This window comes from Haplochromis burtoni, unplaced genomic scaffold, assembly GCF_018398535.1.
Source record: "Haplochromis burtoni strain Fernald_Lab_line unplaced genomic scaffold, NCSU_Asbu1 Contig_38, whole genome shotgun sequence".
NCBI lineage: Eukaryota > Metazoa > Chordata > Actinopteri > Cichliformes > Cichlidae > Haplochromis > Haplochromis burtoni.
Genome location: NW_024582399.1, coordinates 1,720,548 through 1,739,538, shown reverse-complemented (window position 1 = coordinate 1,739,538; position 18,991 = coordinate 1,720,548). Strand labels below are relative to the sequence as shown.

Below are 18,991 nucleotides of genomic sequence, written 5' to 3'. Positions count from 1 at the left end.
GAGATTTTGGTCCATGTTGGTCCATGTTGACATGATAGCATTACACAGTTGCTGCAGATTTGTCAGCTGAAGAGAAACTCCTGTTTCACCACATGCAAAAGATACCCTGTTGGATTGGTTGTGTGGGAAAATCCCAGCAGATCAGCAGTTTCTGAAATACTCAGAGCAACAACCACGCCACATATATGTGATATATATGATGGTTGATATATATGACACATGATGTGCGGCCCCAGTGGCCTAATAGATAAGGCACTGGCCTCCTAGGCCAGGGATTGTGGGTTTAAGTCCCATCTGGGGTGGGTCCATAACCCAGAGGTCAATGGATCGAAACCATCCTCTGCTAATACTTCCAGATATCTGAGTTTGGTGGTTCAAACTGATGCAGCTCTTATTAAATCTGACAAGCGTTTTTTCACTTTAGTTTATCTGAAACTCATGGTTTATCTTAGGTTTTTCCAAAACTTCTCCAGGCCTCGAAAATACTGTCACATTGCATTTTTCCAGATTCTTCATGGCCTTTTAATCCCTATTCCGAAGATTAAGTTACCATAAGATATCAGTGACTAGATTTTGTAGGGTTGTGGATAACATTAAAAAAATAGGAGCAAGTCCTATTTTTAGTCCTGAGAGACTAAAATAACATCTTGGCATGTGGTTTTGTTTCCTGATGATGCTCGAATACAGTGCCAATGATCAAAAAGGCAGGCTTGGGTTAATGTATGTATATAATGCCACTGAATCAAGCACCCTCTGCAGTGAGAAGCTGAAATAATGATGTATAGAGTTTTTTTTCTTTTGCTGCTTTCACAACATAACAAATATAATGAGCATCCTTTAAAAGCAGGACACGGCCTTTCGTCTGATCCCCGCCTTCCCCGAACCTCCCCCTGTTTGCTTTGCACGTTGGTACACTCTGCTCTACCTCCACATTACCCAGAGGCCAACCCAGGGGGCACAATTATTCAGGCCTTTGCTCAGCCAAGTAGAAGAAATTAGCCTCGTCTCCCGAACCAAGACCTTCTAACCTGCACCAGGACCTCGGGCTGCCTCTCTGACTAGCACGACCCCATGTGACTTCCCTCTCCAGACTTCATGTTTTCCATACATATGAGCCCGAGCTGGCCGGAGCCACGCTCGGCTTCCATATGGGCTCTCTTTGCACTGGCTGGCGATGGTGGGCTGGGGAGCTGCAGGTTATAAAATCCAACACCCCCACACACCACCGCCGTGCACCGCTCCTGGGAGAGGAAGCTGGCGGCCTCGGGCTAGTGATGCGCTCTTACAGCAAATCAACATTTAAATCTAAAAAAAAAGGATAGCATCTGGGCTCAGATGTGTCATTCTGCGTGGCCTTAAAGCTCCGATTACAAAAGAAATATTGAAAATTTAATTTGCGAATACAACCAGAAGTTGTGTAACCTTTACCAGACACTTCACATTCAGTCAAATTACTGCAGGCAATGATCTAAATGAGCAATTATGGGAAAGAAGAAAATGGTTTAATAACTCCTGTGATGACAGAATATGGTATGCAGGTGTAAGGGCAAAGAAGAAAAGCTTCTCTACCTCCCTTTTATATTTTTTATCTTGATCTTTTCTTTTGAGTCACAGGTGATTCTTTTTCTTACATCTGTGCTTTCAGTGTCTCACCTTACCTTTCAGATTTCCCCCCCCCCTTTTTCTGCCCTCCATTTCATTTATTCAGGCAAGTCAGTGGTGGATAATGAGGTCTGTGGCCTGGTGCTGTGTTCCCCAAGTCTCTGGGTACAGTGAGGAAATTCTCACAGCTTTGCAGCTGCATTGCAAAATCTTCCAGCAACCTTGACTACCTTGGCTTAAAGGTGTCCACCGGATAAATGGCTGTACCACTAATGGGGGGTAACATCCAACATTAAATTGTTGACACACAGTGGACCCATACAACGACATATTATCAGGACAAAAATCACCTAGACTTTGAGATTTGATCCAATGAGAAATGGAGATGTTACCCAGGAACTCTGGGAATTACACCGGTGTTATATTTATTACATACTGTGAACAGAGTGGTTTTCTTTTCTGTGTTTCCTGAATTACACCTCAATTTTAGGGTGTTTTCACACCTGTAGGTTGTTTACTCTGTTCATTCATCAGTTGATGAATTTGTAAATTTGTAGCTTTTTTCCATTGGTTTGGTTTGTTTTTGCACAGAGAAAAAAATCCAAGAGAACCAAAATGCGTCACTACAAACCATGTGAGAACATTCAGTCTGCTCATTGGCCAGGTGTGTCTGGGGCGGGAGCAACAAACATAAATACAGGAAGAAGGTGCAGTGTGAGGAAAAGGAGAACTGACGTTCTTTTTACGACTAGTTGCTAGCCCGTGCAGACCTTTGCACAGCTATAGTGCCTTCCTGCATTAACAAGACAAAACACATGTGGTTTTTTTCATGAGTCTGTTTGGAATCGTACATGGCCCAACTGTTCTAAAGCGCAGCTGGTAATTACATTTGTAATTACATGTAGGTGTGACAAATATGCATAAAAAGAAGAAATAAGAAAGTCATGACTGTCATGCTGTAAAACTTGCAAAAATACAGTTAAACGTTCAGAGGGCAGATTGGAGTCTTTGCCAGGCTGATTCTGGCCCCCGGGCCTTAGGTTTCACACCCCTGTGCTAGGCTAAACTATGGTTTTAGCAGCAGGTCTGTTCCCATAAAAGCTGAAGTAGCAAAGTGTGTAGACTTACACTGCAAACGTAAACACTGAGTACAATTATAGCTAGATGTAACGCAAAGAAGAACTACACATAGCCCTCTGTGGGGTCCGTGGATTTTATTTTTCCAAGCTCAGATCCTTGAGTACAACCGACCAGGTGACAGGTGGATTGACTTTGAGCAGTTAATTCCATCTCATTTCATATATTGGGTGAATATCCCTCCTGCAGCCTGTGCACACTGTATTTACCCCCCTTCTTCCTCTCTGCCCGTCTTCCCTCAGCTCCCCACAGTCTGTTTTGCACTCCCTTTATCTCTTCTTTATGACAGGCCTCTTACCTTGTGACTATAGATATCCCTGAGCCTTATCGTGGTGAGGGCCAAATGAGGCACAGGAGGAAATGATGGCTTTTCTTTATCTGTGGCCTCTCCAGGCCGCTATTTCATCAGGTCAGTGTGTGTACATTTGGAGAGGCAAAATGCTTCTATTGAACTAGCACCCACAGCCGTGCCTCTTGGCTCCAAATAGGCTTTACCTACTTGTCCATGTTTTCTCCCCCTTGTTCCCACTTATTCTGCCTCCCCTCTCTCTTCGCCTCTCCCTCGTTCCCTCACCCTTTTCCAAAGAAAGCGATCAGCTCTGTGCACTGGAAGAGGGAGCAGAAGACGGCGAGAAAGATTAAATCCAAGTTTCTTTCATCCGTGAACGCTTTCATCTCTGGTTTTTAGCAAACAGAGAGAATTATCAGTGCCGCGACTGACGAGGGGCGGGGGTGGAACAAGGGAGGAGCTGGAGACGAAGAGGAGGAGGTGCAAAGTAAGGTGGTAGCCAACTGGGAATAGGAAGGGAATCCACTTGCCGTGCAACCTCTGGTTTTGTTGAGCACTAGGTTTATCTACTGAGGACCAGGGGAGCTCCTTTTTGTCTTGACTCACTTTTTCTTACTATAGAAAGCTCAAGTTACCTCTGAAGACCATCAGGAACATCACCACACCCCTCCAAGTCTCAATCCGACTTATAGATTAGGTGTAAAAAGCACAAAACGAGCCATTAACAGGTAGACCCAGCAGCCCTAAGTCAAAAAACAGTCTCTTATTTAAGACCAGCGCTAATCCATCCTTCCAAAAATGTCACCAAAACTAAGCAGATGATTTTTTTTCTCCCCAATCTATTCTGTGATGCTTGGCATGCCGTCTAATCTCCACTGTTCGGAGTGTTTTTTCATTAAATTTGTGTCAGGACTAATTTCGAGGGGAATGAATACAGATGTCAGGATGCCATCGAATCCCATCGCGGGGCCTTTAATGAGATAACAGGCTTTAGTCAAAGAATTAGCGCTATTGAAAAAAATGAAGAAAAAAAAGAATGAGATTAGTTCAATGGGATGTGGATGCAGAGTAGAACAGGGTGAGGGAGAGAGGGGAGACCAGAGTCATATCAGACCTGCCCTGCCAAATCACAAATCTATTTCCGACACTGGTATTAATTAACAAACTAAAGCTGCTGTTGCATATTGATTCATCGGGGTGCGCACTTGTATTATCTCCTATTAAGCAGGAAAAAAGGGGAGATTATATGAAGCCTTCGGGGGCGTTTTATGGATCCTGTGAGACGGTTAAACCGTGTCACGGACTCCAGAGCAACAAGACGAGCTCCCTGAGTTTCTGAGCGTGTGTGTGTGTTTCCTCTTGTTGCCGCTTATGTGGGCTCGAATGCAGACTTAAGCTTTAAATTTGATTATTTTTGGTGAACATTTTTCAATTAGCCGCACAATCCCTGAATATATTTCTGTGTGCAGACACATCTGTGCACAAGTGCAGACAGCGATTTTATAAAACTGGGGAAAACAATGAGTCCAGGAAATGCTGTTTGTGAATCATGTACAGACGTGGAAAAAATTGTTAGTGCCTTTCTGTTGAAGAGAGAAAAACTCACCAGAATAACTTTAAAGTGACACAAGTTCTATAAACAAGAGTGTATAGAGAGCCCAACTCCCCCCAAAGGACAGGCGACACTAAAACTTTGATGTTTTATTGTGTTTTTATTACAATATGGTGACGATGGCCTGCTTTGCTCTCATTGTGGGGTGACTGCGGCTCAGGGGGTTGGGAAGCGTATCTGTAACTGGAAGGTCGCCGGTTCGATCCCCGGGCTCTCTGCCCTGGTCGTTGTGCTTCCCCTACCGCCTACTGGTGTTGGCCAGAGGGGCCGATGGTGCGATATGGCAGGCTCGCTTCTGTCCGTCTGCCCCAGGGCAGCTGTGGCTACAACCGTAGCTTGCCTCCACCAGTGTGTGAGAGTGAATGAATAGTGGCATTGTAAAGTGCTTTGGGTGCCTTGAAAAGCGCTATATAAATCCAATCCATTATTGTGATGTAAGGTGTCGTATTGAAAAAATAAAAAAGTTTGTTGTAAAGTTCTGTTTGTGACCTAAATGGTTTACTTTGACCTTGGGCGCTAACAGTGAGATCAAGGTCAAATGGTTAGCTAACTATTACCTAGATACTCATGCACAGACCCTTCAAGACACCCTGCACGTTGCATAACTGAGCCCTCTCCACTGCAGTGTCCAAATTCAGGAGCTACATCCTTTGAAAGACCTGACCTACCCGTGTCTTCGAAAACCACAAAGGCCAGACGTGAGCGGTTGTGAAATTGAACAGATTTGCGTAACCAGCCATTCCTGGCCTTACCTCAGCGTATCTTCAATCAACTAGCAACAGTGACAGCCTGAAACACACAGCTGTAAGGTGTAAAAATGCAACCAGAGCTTCTGTACCTTCGTCACCGACGTGATTTGCATCTCAGGCTGAGAGATAACCATGTCCCAGTAAAATAATTTAATTTCATCTACAAGCTTTTAGATATTACATGTTAAGTTTAACTAGTTTTACAGGTAATTTCAGCAACTCAATGACCAGAGATCAAATGTACCCATTTACTTAATAGCTATGTAAACTAAATATCTTTCAGATTTAAAATACAGTAGAACATTTTCTAATTTTTTAATATATTTGACCTTTTAGCTTGTCTGTGTGCGTAGAGTGGCTGGAAAAATGTCACAAAGCTGATAACAGGCTCTCATTTTTGAGTTGATGAAAAAAGCTAATTTACACTTATTAATATGTTTAACTTAAGCGTAAGAATCTGAATAATGCTTTGATTTAAACTGTTACAAGTACTAAACTATAGCAGTAACATTTTGTACCTTCAATGTTTGCATATTTCTAAATAACCCTGTTAATGGTCGATTCAGCAGACAGTGGGAAGCAGCATCCCAAAGCACTCTCTGCAGACCACCCTGTGTGAAGCTCCACTCACCAAACAGAAGACATATCTTGCTTCAGTAACTTCCACATTTTCGTTGTCCACACTTTTGTTGTACATATGCAATGACAATAAAAGGCTATTCTATTGTACTCCATTCCATCAGATCCAGCAACACTGCCAGAGAATTCCTGTTTCTTTAAACTATGGAAGTTTAAACAAACAGTTCCTGGAAGAGGTCACTCATTCATACGCGTTAAGAAAAACTGTAATCCTTTCACTGCTCTCCTGCGCTGCCCTCAGCTTCCCTTTGCTGTCTCATGTCATCTCTGATGAGGTCTACCAGCTCATCCCTTTGCCCACCTCTTGTAGATGGCTGAGTCCCTCCTCATTTTCTTCCTCGTCCCTTTCCTCTTGGTCACCCACTGCTGCGCTTGGCCCTGAAGTGTCCTTAGGGATAGAGGTAAGTAGGAAAGGAGGCCTAGCTAAGGGCCCCTGGAAGCTGCTTCATGTTTTCTAGCTTTTCAATAAATGATCTTAGGAACTTATCACACTCTTCAGCAGAGATGGTGCAGACAGAAGCTGGGACAGGGTTGACTGTGATACAGAGAAGTCTCAGGCTATGTTTCACATGTTTGAAAGCTAAGCTCTTGGTTGGTTTGACTGCAGCTTAAGATTTCTCAAACAAAGTGTTTGACTCTTCACTCCAATGGGAACGGTACCAAGTTTTCAGGTGAAGGCCAAACACCAACTGAGATCAGATCTTTCAACAGCTTTCACACCAGAACTCCATTATTCATGACCTGTGTGGTAATTTGTTTGTATAACACCTGAAGCATTTAATGGCACCTCGAGTGGGGCCGTGACTATATTATACCTTGCCGTGGACAATACTCAAGGCTTCCTGTGTGTAAATGAGTTGTATTAAAGACATGCTTAGTATATAAAGAAATGGCAGGGACCTCACTTTTAGACACAGTAATTGTAGTTTTGCCCATAACCTCTGGGATTTTAATGAATGAATGCCACTAACGGTTGAATCTGGAACCTCGTTAAAACCGAAGGGATTGCATTTTTGAGTCAGGCCTTAAAACATGACTGCAATGGGCAGTGACGCGAGCTCTGTGCAACACAACAGTAGTCATTTATTTCTTGCCAAAAAACAACTGAAGAGTGCATAAGGTGCAAATAAAACCCAGCTAACACCTCATCTAGGGTGGAACTATACTGACCACAGCTTTCCCCGAGAGAGGAAGGATTTGTTTCGTACCTCGTATCAAATAAGGATTTCTGGAAACACAATTTGACGTACAGTATGCTCGGCATGCAAAAGCCCTGTTTGAGATGATCGGAGGAGGTATATAACAGTCACTGTGACCAGTGTGGGTGGTATCCAAAGTATTGAGGCGCACACTTCACAAATAATGAGACCTCCAACAGTGTGACACCCATTTCACACATGGATGGCATCTGTGATTGGGAAACATATGTTTGTATTGATGTATAATTACGAACATTGAGTTCCTCTACTTCCTCTAAGTTGGTGGAAATGACTCCGTGGTGTGTATGATTGAGTGTGTGTGATAGAAAGACAAAGAGAGCGAGGGGGAGAAAGTGTGATGGAGAAAGAGCATCAACACCCTGCTGACTGCACTCAATCACTTTCTTAATTATACAGCGCGAACGCAAGTCGCTGTCTGTCCGGAACCAAAATCACGGCATATCATCTTCTGTATCACCTCCTCACTTTCCACCATCTACTATTCAGGTGTTATGCAGGTAGCGAAGCCGGAAAAGTATAGTGATTACACAAGAGGCGTGAAGACTGACGTTTGCCTCGCCATCGCGATTGGTTGCGCGGGACTTGGGGATTCTGTTTGTCCCTCTCTTGACCGGAGAAGAAGGTGCAGGAGAAACAAAAATAAAGAGGTGCAGAGGAGGAAACCTGAAGGATTAACAAATTCAAGGCAGAAGAAATGGGGAGAGAGGCAGAGAGATTGGAAAGGGGGAAGGGAGGCAGAAAAGGTGAGAGGGGGGGTGGGTTTGGATCGGTGGGAGCGGGGGGCGGCGTAGAGGACGACGAAATGAGACCAAATTTTCTTTGGCAATCTCCGTGTTCCTGCTGCAGGTGCTGGGGCCATTTCACTAAAGCAGGGCCAGACGCGAATGTCATTAGTTCCTGAGCCCCAGGTGAATTTGCCACAGTTCCACATGATTAACCCAGATAATTGTGTGTTGATAGCGAGCATGGTCGATGGAATACAATTTTCGGGCCCAGATTCCTAAACAAACAGCTCAGCAGCAGCAGCCACCGCGGTGAGCCAGGGAGACGGGATAACGGCAGAATACCGTCACGTACTGAGGTTTACAAAGAGACGGGGTGAGGTGGGGTGGGTAGTGGAAGGTTTTTGAGGTGGTAGGTGGGAGTCAGGGGTAAGACAGATTAAAGAAAATGTTAAATTTGTTGTTATCTGATGTAAAACTTTGAAAGAAAAAAAATCCCTTGATTTTACATCACAAATGAAGTCACTAAAATGTTTATGTGGACTTTTCATGGGTTAATTATAAAACCTATGATATAAAAACAAGGAGTTTCTTCCAAACAACTACTACCTTCATCAAAATATTTTTAAACCAATTTTAGCTTTAATGTAATTAAATTCACTCAGATCTAAAATAAAATTTCTTCATCAAATAACAATAAGGTAAGGTTAAAATAAACACCCATAGACATCTGTTAAGTAACAAAGACTTAAAGCCTTTAGTCCATGCAGTGCATAGTAAGCCACAAAGGACCATTTTGACTCAGGAATAAACCTTACATCAGTTAATTAGAGTCACATAATTGCAGATAATTTTATTTCTCAAACAGGAACACTCTTTAAAACTGCAGTCAATTTTTTTTTTACATTATTCAACAGAAGAAATTATACGGTACTTATAAATATACAGAGAATAGTATGTAATTATATTTTTCAACACATTGATACACTCTCATGAACTTGTAAGTAAACAATTAACAATACATACAAGAGTTATTACTTATTTTTAGTTGATTAGACATGGCCTCCTGACAGCTGACAGTTAGCATTAGGCAAGCTAATGTTAGCTGTCCGAAAAAAATAAATAAATCACACTTTCCCTCTGGTAAAAAATTTGATTACATTCTCTGATTGTATACCAGTTTATTTGCTTACAGTATGAGTGATAATGTTATGTCCACTTCAAAGAAGGTTTGACTAATGCCAGCTAACAGCTAGCGGAGGCTAACAGCAGCTAACAATGGCAAAAGCAACAACGCTTAGCCACAGGAAAGTTAGTTAACTTTTTTTTTTGCTGCCAATATCTGGTCCTTTCTGGAAAGCTGATACACATGTGAAAATGTGCATACTTTCTGTTACCCCTAAAGTTTAAAAGTAATCATTTTCCTGCTTGTCTTGGATTAAATTTACTGGACTGTATTTGTTTACATCAGTAGTGTCTGTTGTTACAGTGAGGTCTTATTTCATCTGACATTTAAAGGTTAGTTCTTGTAATGCAATAAACTCCTTTCTTTTTGTGTTTTTCCTTTCATAAATTTGCAAACTCATAAAGGAGAGTCTGCATTAAATCTGCATGTTGTTAGTTATTGCATATCATTATTGATAAAAAGATGATATGTATGACTTTTGCTATATGAGCAGATTAACTTTTTTCAAACAGTCACTTCATTTTTATTCATGGACCACAGACTTATTTACCAAAAGAAAATTTTTTGACGTATAGTTGAAGTTTTATATCCAATTGGTGGCAAAGATTAGGATAAATCCTATTAGGTTACACGTGTATTTTATAAAGCAGGGATAGTTTTTTGTTCACATTAATTTGTCTCCATGAAAACTAAGAAAAAAATAAAAAATGTCAAGAGCATATCCAAACAACAGGTGGGCGATATAACCCTAATCCTATACAGATGTTGGCCAACGTTTTTATTATTATCTTTTGTTTTCCTAAATTTTGAAACTTCTAGATTAAAATAGAAAAGTAGATTACATCGCTCCAACTTTCTTTATTTTCTTTTAATTTTTTAAGTTTAATATAGTAAAAATTCTTACTTTTATTAACCCTTTACTCGCTCTCCCACAGCTCGCCATCTTTACCTCAATTTGTTTCAAGGTTTTCTCATCGCTGATTGGTTTCCTGGGTTTCTTTGTCCCTTAACTGAACTCACCTGGAGCACATTATATAAGAACTGCAGCTAAGGTGAGTTTCCTTTATTCTTCTGATTTTTAAAAAAAAACAACTTTTTACCCTTCTAAGTTAATGACTTAAAGACAACCCTGTTTTCTCTTTCACAGTTTAGCAGCCCATGTGAGTCTTCCTTTGTTAAGTTAAGCTACTGTTGATGATTTAAAGGAAAATTAACCCACTGCAAAATCACTGACGGCTGTTTTCTTTGCATTCTGGCTGGATGCCCATGAGGAATTAACTTTCATCAAATCATATCTTTTAGGTCAAATGTGATTGGGTGGTAAAGCAACAACATCTTTTCCCACTTTGATGGCAGACAAAATCTAAAATTCCAGGTCAAGTAACAGCACAAAAGACTACCACGTGCTCTGTGAGGGTTTTCAAATCTATTTTTCATGCATGTGTTCACCATGGCTTTTGCTTTCAAATAAAACTTGCTGAGCGAGCATGAAAACCATGAAACTGCCTGTATTTATTCTCTGGCTTATGCGATTTACAACCCGGCGTGCACCGCTATGGAATTCATCAGCAGGGTGTGAGAATTAGCCAGAGGTGAGAGACTAACATGATGTGCTGAGTAAACACACAGAGGATACAAATACAGGTGACGAAAAGGCATAAACCTGATACTGTGAGCATGCACACTGGGTTTTTTTTTATGATTAACTATATATGGCAGAGCCTGTATGTGTGAGAAGACCAAATCAGCCCACTCATATACATACCAACTGGGAGACTTGCATATGGTTGGGGTAAGATGGATGGCGTGTCCCTGGTTTCCAAAGCAGTAATGTAATTTCCCCACAGTGCCTTCAGGTTGATGGGATATTTGGTTTGGTCAGATATAATCTCTGCTGTTTGAATTACTCTGGAGGGTTAAAGTGAAAATTTACTTACAGCAATAATTACAGAAAAAATTACAATAATTAAAATGTTACGTGGGCTAAATTAGGAAAAAATGACATTTAATCTCACAACCAGCAGTTTAACTTGACAGAAAGACTGGAGAAGACAGAGCTAGTCACCATGATCCAGGTTAATCAGAACCTGTAGTTTTAACACCTTTTAAAAGTTAAATTAACATCATGTAATCTGTTAATTTGATTGCTTTAGAGGTGTTAGTGCAGAGTTTCTCAATCTGTTTGGCTAGACCAACTTGCTAGGTGAATGCATGCAGTACAAGCCATCTAGTATGATCTCTTAAATGATGTCCATTAGACTGATTGGAAAAGTGTGTATTTAAATGGACTGGCACTGTACATTCACACTTTGATGGATGCTTCAAGGGCAACTTCCGGTTCGGTATCTTACCCAAGGATGCTTCGATCTGCAGACTGGTGGACCTGAGGAGTAGTACTACATGTCAACAGTTGGATATATTTAAACAAAACACGTGTATTAGTCATTTGTTTCTACTGTCTGGAAAGATCAGTGCACGCAATCCTGAACGAGATATAGAAGGGTATCTGAGGTAAATGGGTCAGTTTGATTTGCAATTATAAAGTGTGTGTAATCACAAATGTTGCACATTTACTGTTCTTTAGGATTCATATTTAGGAAAATGTAGAATAACTATAAAATTGTGTGTATATTTTTGTAAACCAGCAGATTAAATCACATCAGAAGGATGGAAACTATAGATCAGATGCTGCCCATCATCTGACACCCAACACAGAGACAGCATAGGCAGATGGGTCAGGAAAGAGTTAACCATTAGCAGCTGTGCCATGCTACAGTCTTGGATGCTCACCTGGTTAGTGATTGGAGTGTGGGATAGCAGTGTAGGACCAGTCCTAAAACTACCAGGCTCTAAAACGTAATCTGAGACTTGGAAACTGCTACCTCTGAGATGTTCTACCAATATTTAACGAACATGTATGATTTAGACTGGGGGCCAGAGGCCTGTACCAGAACTGGACTCGAGTGCAGGATGAAGTGCGGAGGCAGAACAGTTGAACTAAGAAGCTTTTATTTACACAGAGCAGACAAGGAGAACCAAACCTAGAACCTTGGCGTTACATGACACACAATATAATACAAAACCTAGAAACTTGACTTGATACACAATACAATACAAGGTAGAGAATTCTAGCGTGGCAGCCCGAGGTACATTACATAAGCGGTGACTGGTGGCATGGTGCTCGCGGCGTGCAGAGAGAGAGAGAACAGGTGTTAATGGGTGAATGGGTTGGGCCAGAGATTCTAGTGGATACTGAGATGGAGTGGCTCACTTGGGCAGGAGGACACTGAGGCTTGGAGGGGGAGGCAGAGGTCCGAGTGACTGGCAGAGGAGTGTTAAGAAGGTCTGACCTGAGATTTCCAGAACTCTGCGTGGGTGGTGATGGCAGGAGGGCAGGCAGGTTAGTGTGCTAGGTAATACTCCCTGGAATGCAGCTGAAAATCTTTTGGGGGTTTGTAACCAGAGTCCAAAAGGTGACTCTTAGTAGTGGTGTCATGGTGTAGTGGACTGGTGGAGCTAGGAGCAAGGAAAACAAGGTAAGCATACAAGAACTTGGATCTTGAGCTGGAGTTTGAGCCTGTTACCAGCTTAGGTGGGTTGACGAACTGGCGGTGAGGTGAAAGGGAAGCTGGCCATAAATACCCTCCGTTGTTTGCCAAGAATTAACTCCAGGTGCGTTGTCCAGGTGAGACCACAACACAGTCTGGATGTTAGAAACAAACCAAAGCCCCAGGCACACAGGCTGTAGAGGCCCATCTGGTACCTCATTGGCAATCCAGACTCCTGGGGCTTGAGGATACCTCACTATACACCTGAATAGCTTTAAATCAGATCTGTCCAGTAGTTGGACATTACTGTAAGTCCTTGTCTTTTGTCCAAAGAACTGTGTGCTCAGAAACAACACATACAGGGCATTCTTGTTACCTGAGTAGGCAGGTGGGCCCATCTGAGGATAGTGTAACTAACTGTGGACCCTTGCTGCACCCTTGCCTAAACCAAACGTGTTTTACAGTAGTAAATGTTGTGAGCTGCATATGGGGACTTAGTCTCCAGATATTTTATTTAGTTAAAATGTGATTATTATATATATTTTTTTTAGTAAGTATGTTCAGGGAAAGGTATACTTTCTTGGCTAATGCAGCTTTAAAACATAGATTACTTTCATTTAACCTGTCACCTCCTTACCTTTAGAGAAGTAAAATGAGTGAACGCTTCTGTGAACAAAAGCCTCGGCTCAGTCACATCGATACTGAATACAAAACCCTGCTGTTGCATCATGTGAAAAAAAGGAAAAAAGAAAAGAAAATTCAACCTGTTAGATGCTGACAACACCTGTTTTATGAGAAGTATGCACCTTTAATCTTGTTTTTAGGCACATGCGTGAAGCCTTGAGTCCCAGGAATACGGTGCCGTAGTCTGCCAAGTGAATTTGTAAAACACCATCAAAGAAGAGGATGAGGTGAAAGAAACACTGGGGTTTGTGTTCCCACCAGCAGAGAGATAAAACAAGTCATGGAGCCAGGTGTGGATAGAAGGAGTAAAAGACAGAGAGATGGCAACGAGGAGAGAAGAGAAAGGAAGAAAAGAAGCATAGACAGCCAGTCTCCCTGGTGCATTCTGGGAGTTGAACCTGGCAGGAGAAATTAGCGGCGTTCGCACTAAGTGAAAAGGATAATCCCTCTCTGACGGAGAGGGAGAGGAAGGGAGGGGGGGAGAGCCGTGCAGTGCAGCAATGATCCCTCCTGTGTTCCTCTGATTTTAGGTTCCAGGTTTATTTGTTAAGAGGATAAGCCCTTCTTCTGTATGCAAACCTCAGAGGCGAGAGGTTTGCTGTCACTCCTATGCCAAGACGATGCTGATTTGAGGATGCCGTGATACTGGCTGCAGGCCCGGGCAAGAAATTCACTGGAGCTGAGCGTGGCTACAGGTGGGGTGAGATCCCCAACAAAATATGACTTCATGGTAACTCAGAGCTAACAAGAAGGATGGAGCAGTTCCTTCCCAGGTAGCAACAAATGTTTGGCTTAGATGTGGTACGCATTTCCTCACCAATTTGAATCCCATGGCATAAAACAAAATTTTCCACTGATTTGGACCACTGCCTGCTGTTTTGATTTTCAAAAATTTTGGTTGTGGGATCAATAAAGTATCTCTGTCTAATTTGCAAAATGAATGAAGTGCTAACATAGCGCTTTAGTTCTACTACTAAAGTGTAGAAACCATATTTAGCAATGGAACAAACTCCTTAGCTTGAATCATGTGCTTCGCTGACACCAGTCATTTTAGGAGTAATGTTTGTCGAGGAAGGAACTATCTTTGTTAAGTGACGGCTGTGTGCAGACAGGAATAGGACCCAAGGTGCAGACTCCAGAGACAAACTTAAACCGAAACAGCTTTAATGTTGAACTCAAACATAACTGAAAAACTCAAAATAAACTAACACCGGCGGACTGACAAAACACACAGCAAAATAAACGGCAGATCGCGACAGGGACACAGAGAAACACAGGGCTTAAATACACAGAGGGAGCAATCAGGGAATGAGTAACAGGAGGGAAACACAGCTGGGGCAAATCAGGCCTAACGAGACAAAGGAAGCAAAACCAGACACATTAACATGAGACATGGACTTTCAAAGTAAAACAGGAAACATAACAGAGACTGAACAAAAGACACAGACTTACATGCAGTCACTACAACAGAGGGAACAGAGACGTGGGACCAGGGCAGACAGGGGAGACAGCAACTAAGGATTACACAGACAGAAAACCAGAACACTAAAACTCTAACCAAACCCCACCCAGAGAACCTTAACTAAGAATAATCCTAAAACCCGTAAAGCAAAGCTAGAATATAATGAAATAACAAAATCAAAGAACCAAAAACACAAAACACTGGGTCAACGACCCAGGGACCCTAACAATCTTCCCTTAAAAACATTGTATCTCATTGAATTTTCATCCAATTTTCAAATATCCTTTGAGTTTTCCCCCTTTGAGTTGACTTCCACGTCAATTGGTTCTTGGCAGACATGGAAAGCAATGAAGTGCATATACTTACTGTACTTAAGTAGAATTTTCAGCTATCTGCACCTTTGTTGAGTATTTTCTGATTTATTTTTTTTGGCAAATTTTTACTGCTACTTCTTGAATTTGAACACAGACACAGACTTTTCTATTTCTACTTCTTACTCTTCCAGTTCTGCTCAGAAGAGTGGTCAAATACGGCACTTTTGATGTCTACCAAAAGTATCTGTCTGAGGTACAACTTGCTAGGGGACATTTAACCAAATATTAATGGAGGTTTATGCATATGTTTGAACCTTTGTATACCTTTGACCCTGTATAGAATAGAGAAAATTCATCTACCCAATTCTTGTTTTTTAATGTCATTCTAGATGCGTGCTGTGCCTAGGGATGGGTATTGATAAGATTTTAACGATTCCGATTCCATTTTCGATTCTGTTTAACGATTCGATTCTTTATCGATTCTTTTTTTTTTTTTTTTAAAAAGGAGAACACTAAGGTCGATTAGCTCAGAGCTTTGTTTTATATCTTCTCTTTGAACAAGATAGAAATTTAGGAGTAACATGGCCTTACAAACCCAACAGTGAGATCTTGAGAGATCCAGCCTACGGCTCTTCAATGGGGTGTCACAGGGTCCCCAGGAAAAAAAAATTGTAAATGTAAAATAATAAAATAAATATTCTTGTGAGACATATCACATATTGACGGGGTCAGGGTTATGTTAAAAAGTATAAATTGTTATACTTTGTTCATTGGTTCAAAGGTACCCCACACTTCTTTTTTTGTTTGCTTGTTTGTTCTGGTGTATTTTTCATTTGAACTGTTACTCTGCCAGAGTACTCATATTTACAAGATGGCATTGAACGCCCCATTGGTGTATCAGGAAAACTATTTTGTACGTATGTTCCTTGAAGGGGATTGAAGTCGTTCTTTTTTCCACCGCAGCGAAGGGCTAGGAGTAGGAGAGGAGCTGCTGTATGTTTTTGTTATCGAATCGATCTGATTGTGAAATAAAGCATATGCAGTGAGAAAGCAACTCCAGGAGTCATCCCTGCCTTAAAGCTGCAACATTCTTCTGTAGCAATAACAAAGTATAACATAAATTGTTCTGTGGCAATTACACAAGAATATCCAGTAATGTCCCTGCCTACAATTAAACACATTCACTTACCAAAAATCGGGGGCATCTGCTGTGGCAAATGGGTGCAAGCCTTTGACCACAAACTTAGACACTGCTCGGTGACATTCGTCTATCCTGGCCTGAAAGGAGACGCTACCGGTAGACTGCAGCGAGAACTGCCAGCGAGCGCCAGCCAGACTCTGTCTCTCTCATCATGGTCACCTACATGTACAGTAATGGCAGGTCTTGTAATAAGGCAGATTGCGCTAACATAATATGCACTGTTAGTTGATTATTTACCTGCCGCATTAACGGGAGAGGACGTGCAAACGTTAGCGCTGCTGCTGGGTTGAGAGTCACGAGTCCGGAGCGGAATTAAAAACGCGTGTCATCGCGTGTTTTGTGAGCAAATGCTTTTGCATATTCGTAGTGTTTCCTCCCTTAAATGAAATATCTACTTTGCAAGTTGCCCTGTTGTCATCGGTTCTCATAAAGTATAATCAAACTTTTGAGCGTTTGAGCCGCTTAGGCGCCGTGTTTCCTGCCAGGTAAATGACGCTCCGCAACGTGGTGACGTCATTCGGGGCGACTGGAATCGATAAGGGAATCGTTTGCAAAAATGGCAAACAATTCCAAGGAGTTGAAACAGTGGGAACCGGTTCTCAACAAGAACCGGTTTTCGATACCCATCCCTAGCTGTGCCATCATCCACCCTGGAAAAAGACTTTATTAAAAACCCCAAGTTACCATGACATTCATACCCATGATGAGTGTGAACTTTACCCGACAACTGTATGTCTTTCTCTTGTTTTTACACAATTAACTGGAGGTAGATTTTCAGATCTGTCAAAGACGTGTCGACAAACAAGGAAATACACCCCGAGGATTTTAACTAAACTATAGAAATATTATACTTTTGCTTAAAACTCAAATGCTTAACAGTGAATATTAAACAGTGTTGTTGATTGAAATGCCCATCCCTACTGAGTATAGGTTGAATTGGAAGAAATCCCTGCAAATCCCTTAGTTTATCTCCAAAAAAAGTTAGACAAAAAGGGAACACAGTAGCTCACTTTTTGTCCTTTAAATTAACTAAGCTAAAAGCAGCTCACAAACGCTGTACATGTTTTTTTTTCCTTGTGTATCTCCTGAAATCTGTATTCACCTAACCGTAGGACTGATCTTAAATCACTTCCATCTCCGTGTAATCTTCTTTATTCTCCACAAAGATGTGAAGTCACCAAACAAAGGCGAGCATCAAAAGAAGCATATTGGGAGCGACTGTGTTCAAAAGGATTCATATACAGGAAGATGAGCATCAGTAAGATGCACAAGGCCACCAGCTGTTCTTTGCCTCTGTAAATGCCCAAAAATGTCAGATTTGGACAGGCTTAAAAGATGAGGGGAAAAGCCCTCCTTTTCATGTACATCCCACTTACTCAGTGGTGATTGAATGATATCAAAGACCCAGGGACTCCTACACAGACACGCATACTTTATAAACAGATTTCACTCTTCAAAAGTGTTTTTCACTGGATAGCACACAAGATATGGGAAACCACTGTATAAATTATATGACAAGAGAGAAGCACTAATGAAAAATGAATGCACTGCTTGGCAAACACAATCTATTGAAACTGAAAGAGCGTATCAATTGCATAAATATGTTTCCCTACATTGTTTTTTTTTATTCTGTTAAGAAAGTAATGACACCAGAAGCAGCGCAGCTAAGTATCTCAGGATGTGTTTGTATCCATGTCTGCTCTTGATCACCGCCACATCGGTTCTGTACTCGCAGAAAGTTTGTTAAATGTGCTTATCCACCCAGATGGAACAATTATTCAGTGGAAATTGTGTTGAAATAACAAATGATTACGAAAGCAGTTACACTTCGTTCCCCTCAACTATTTATGGTCCGAATGCCCGCCCGATGGGAGAGATGTTTACTCTGTATCAAAGCCTGCAAGTCATCTCCACTCGTGTGAAATGGCGAGTGAGTGAAATAAGTTTTTAATGGATGAGACGAAACTGCTTCATCACTGAGAGTGACCACCTGGTTTTCTTTTCTTTTAGCAGGAAGTTCAAACTTATACGAAGCACATTAGCAAACAGTGACTTATGCATGGTTTTCTATTAGCATGCCACATATTATAAAAGATAACACATACACATTTGGGAACAATCTGAGCCCAGGCTCAGTTAGTTTGACCAAATGTGACCCAAGATTTTCAGAACTTGGGTTACGCCACATGTGGATGAGAGCTATATAAGATGGAGGTGTGGAAATGAAGAATGAGACTCTAAGAGATCCACAGATGTGGATGTGGGCCACATTTCTGCCAAACATTTAATATTATATCTAGGCTCAACCTTCTGTAAGACAAAAAGTTTATGTTTCTCAAAAATTGATTCACTGACTCTATCGTTTCTCCATGTGCTACTACTACAAAACATCAGTATTAGAGCATATCACTGATGATAACAGCTGCGACCAAATATATCCTTAGAAAACACTACAGAGATTTCTTTCTTTTGGATTAACGAGAAGGTGGAACAAGGTGGCGGAAAACAAAAATTTCGACTCACTGCAAAGTAGGGCTGCCACAAACGATTATTCTGGTAGTCGACTAGTCACCGATTATTTTTGCGATTAGTCGACTAATCAGATCATCATCCATTGGACGTACAG

At 41.5% G+C, this 18,991-nt stretch overlaps 1 long non-coding RNA gene across 1 annotated transcript; it reads right to left on the bottom strand.

Moving 5' to 3' along the window:
* Positions 1 to 8,636: 8,636 nt before the first annotated feature.
* Positions 8,637 to 16,392, bottom strand: LOC121814335. The gene is made up of 3 exons (XR_006054284.1): positions 16,354 to 16,392; positions 11,508 to 11,539; positions 8,637 to 11,064 (listed from the first exon to the last, which is right to left on the bottom strand). It is a non-coding gene; the product is annotated as an uncharacterized LOC121814335 (long non-coding RNA).
* Positions 16,393 to 18,991: the final 2,599 nt, after the last annotated feature.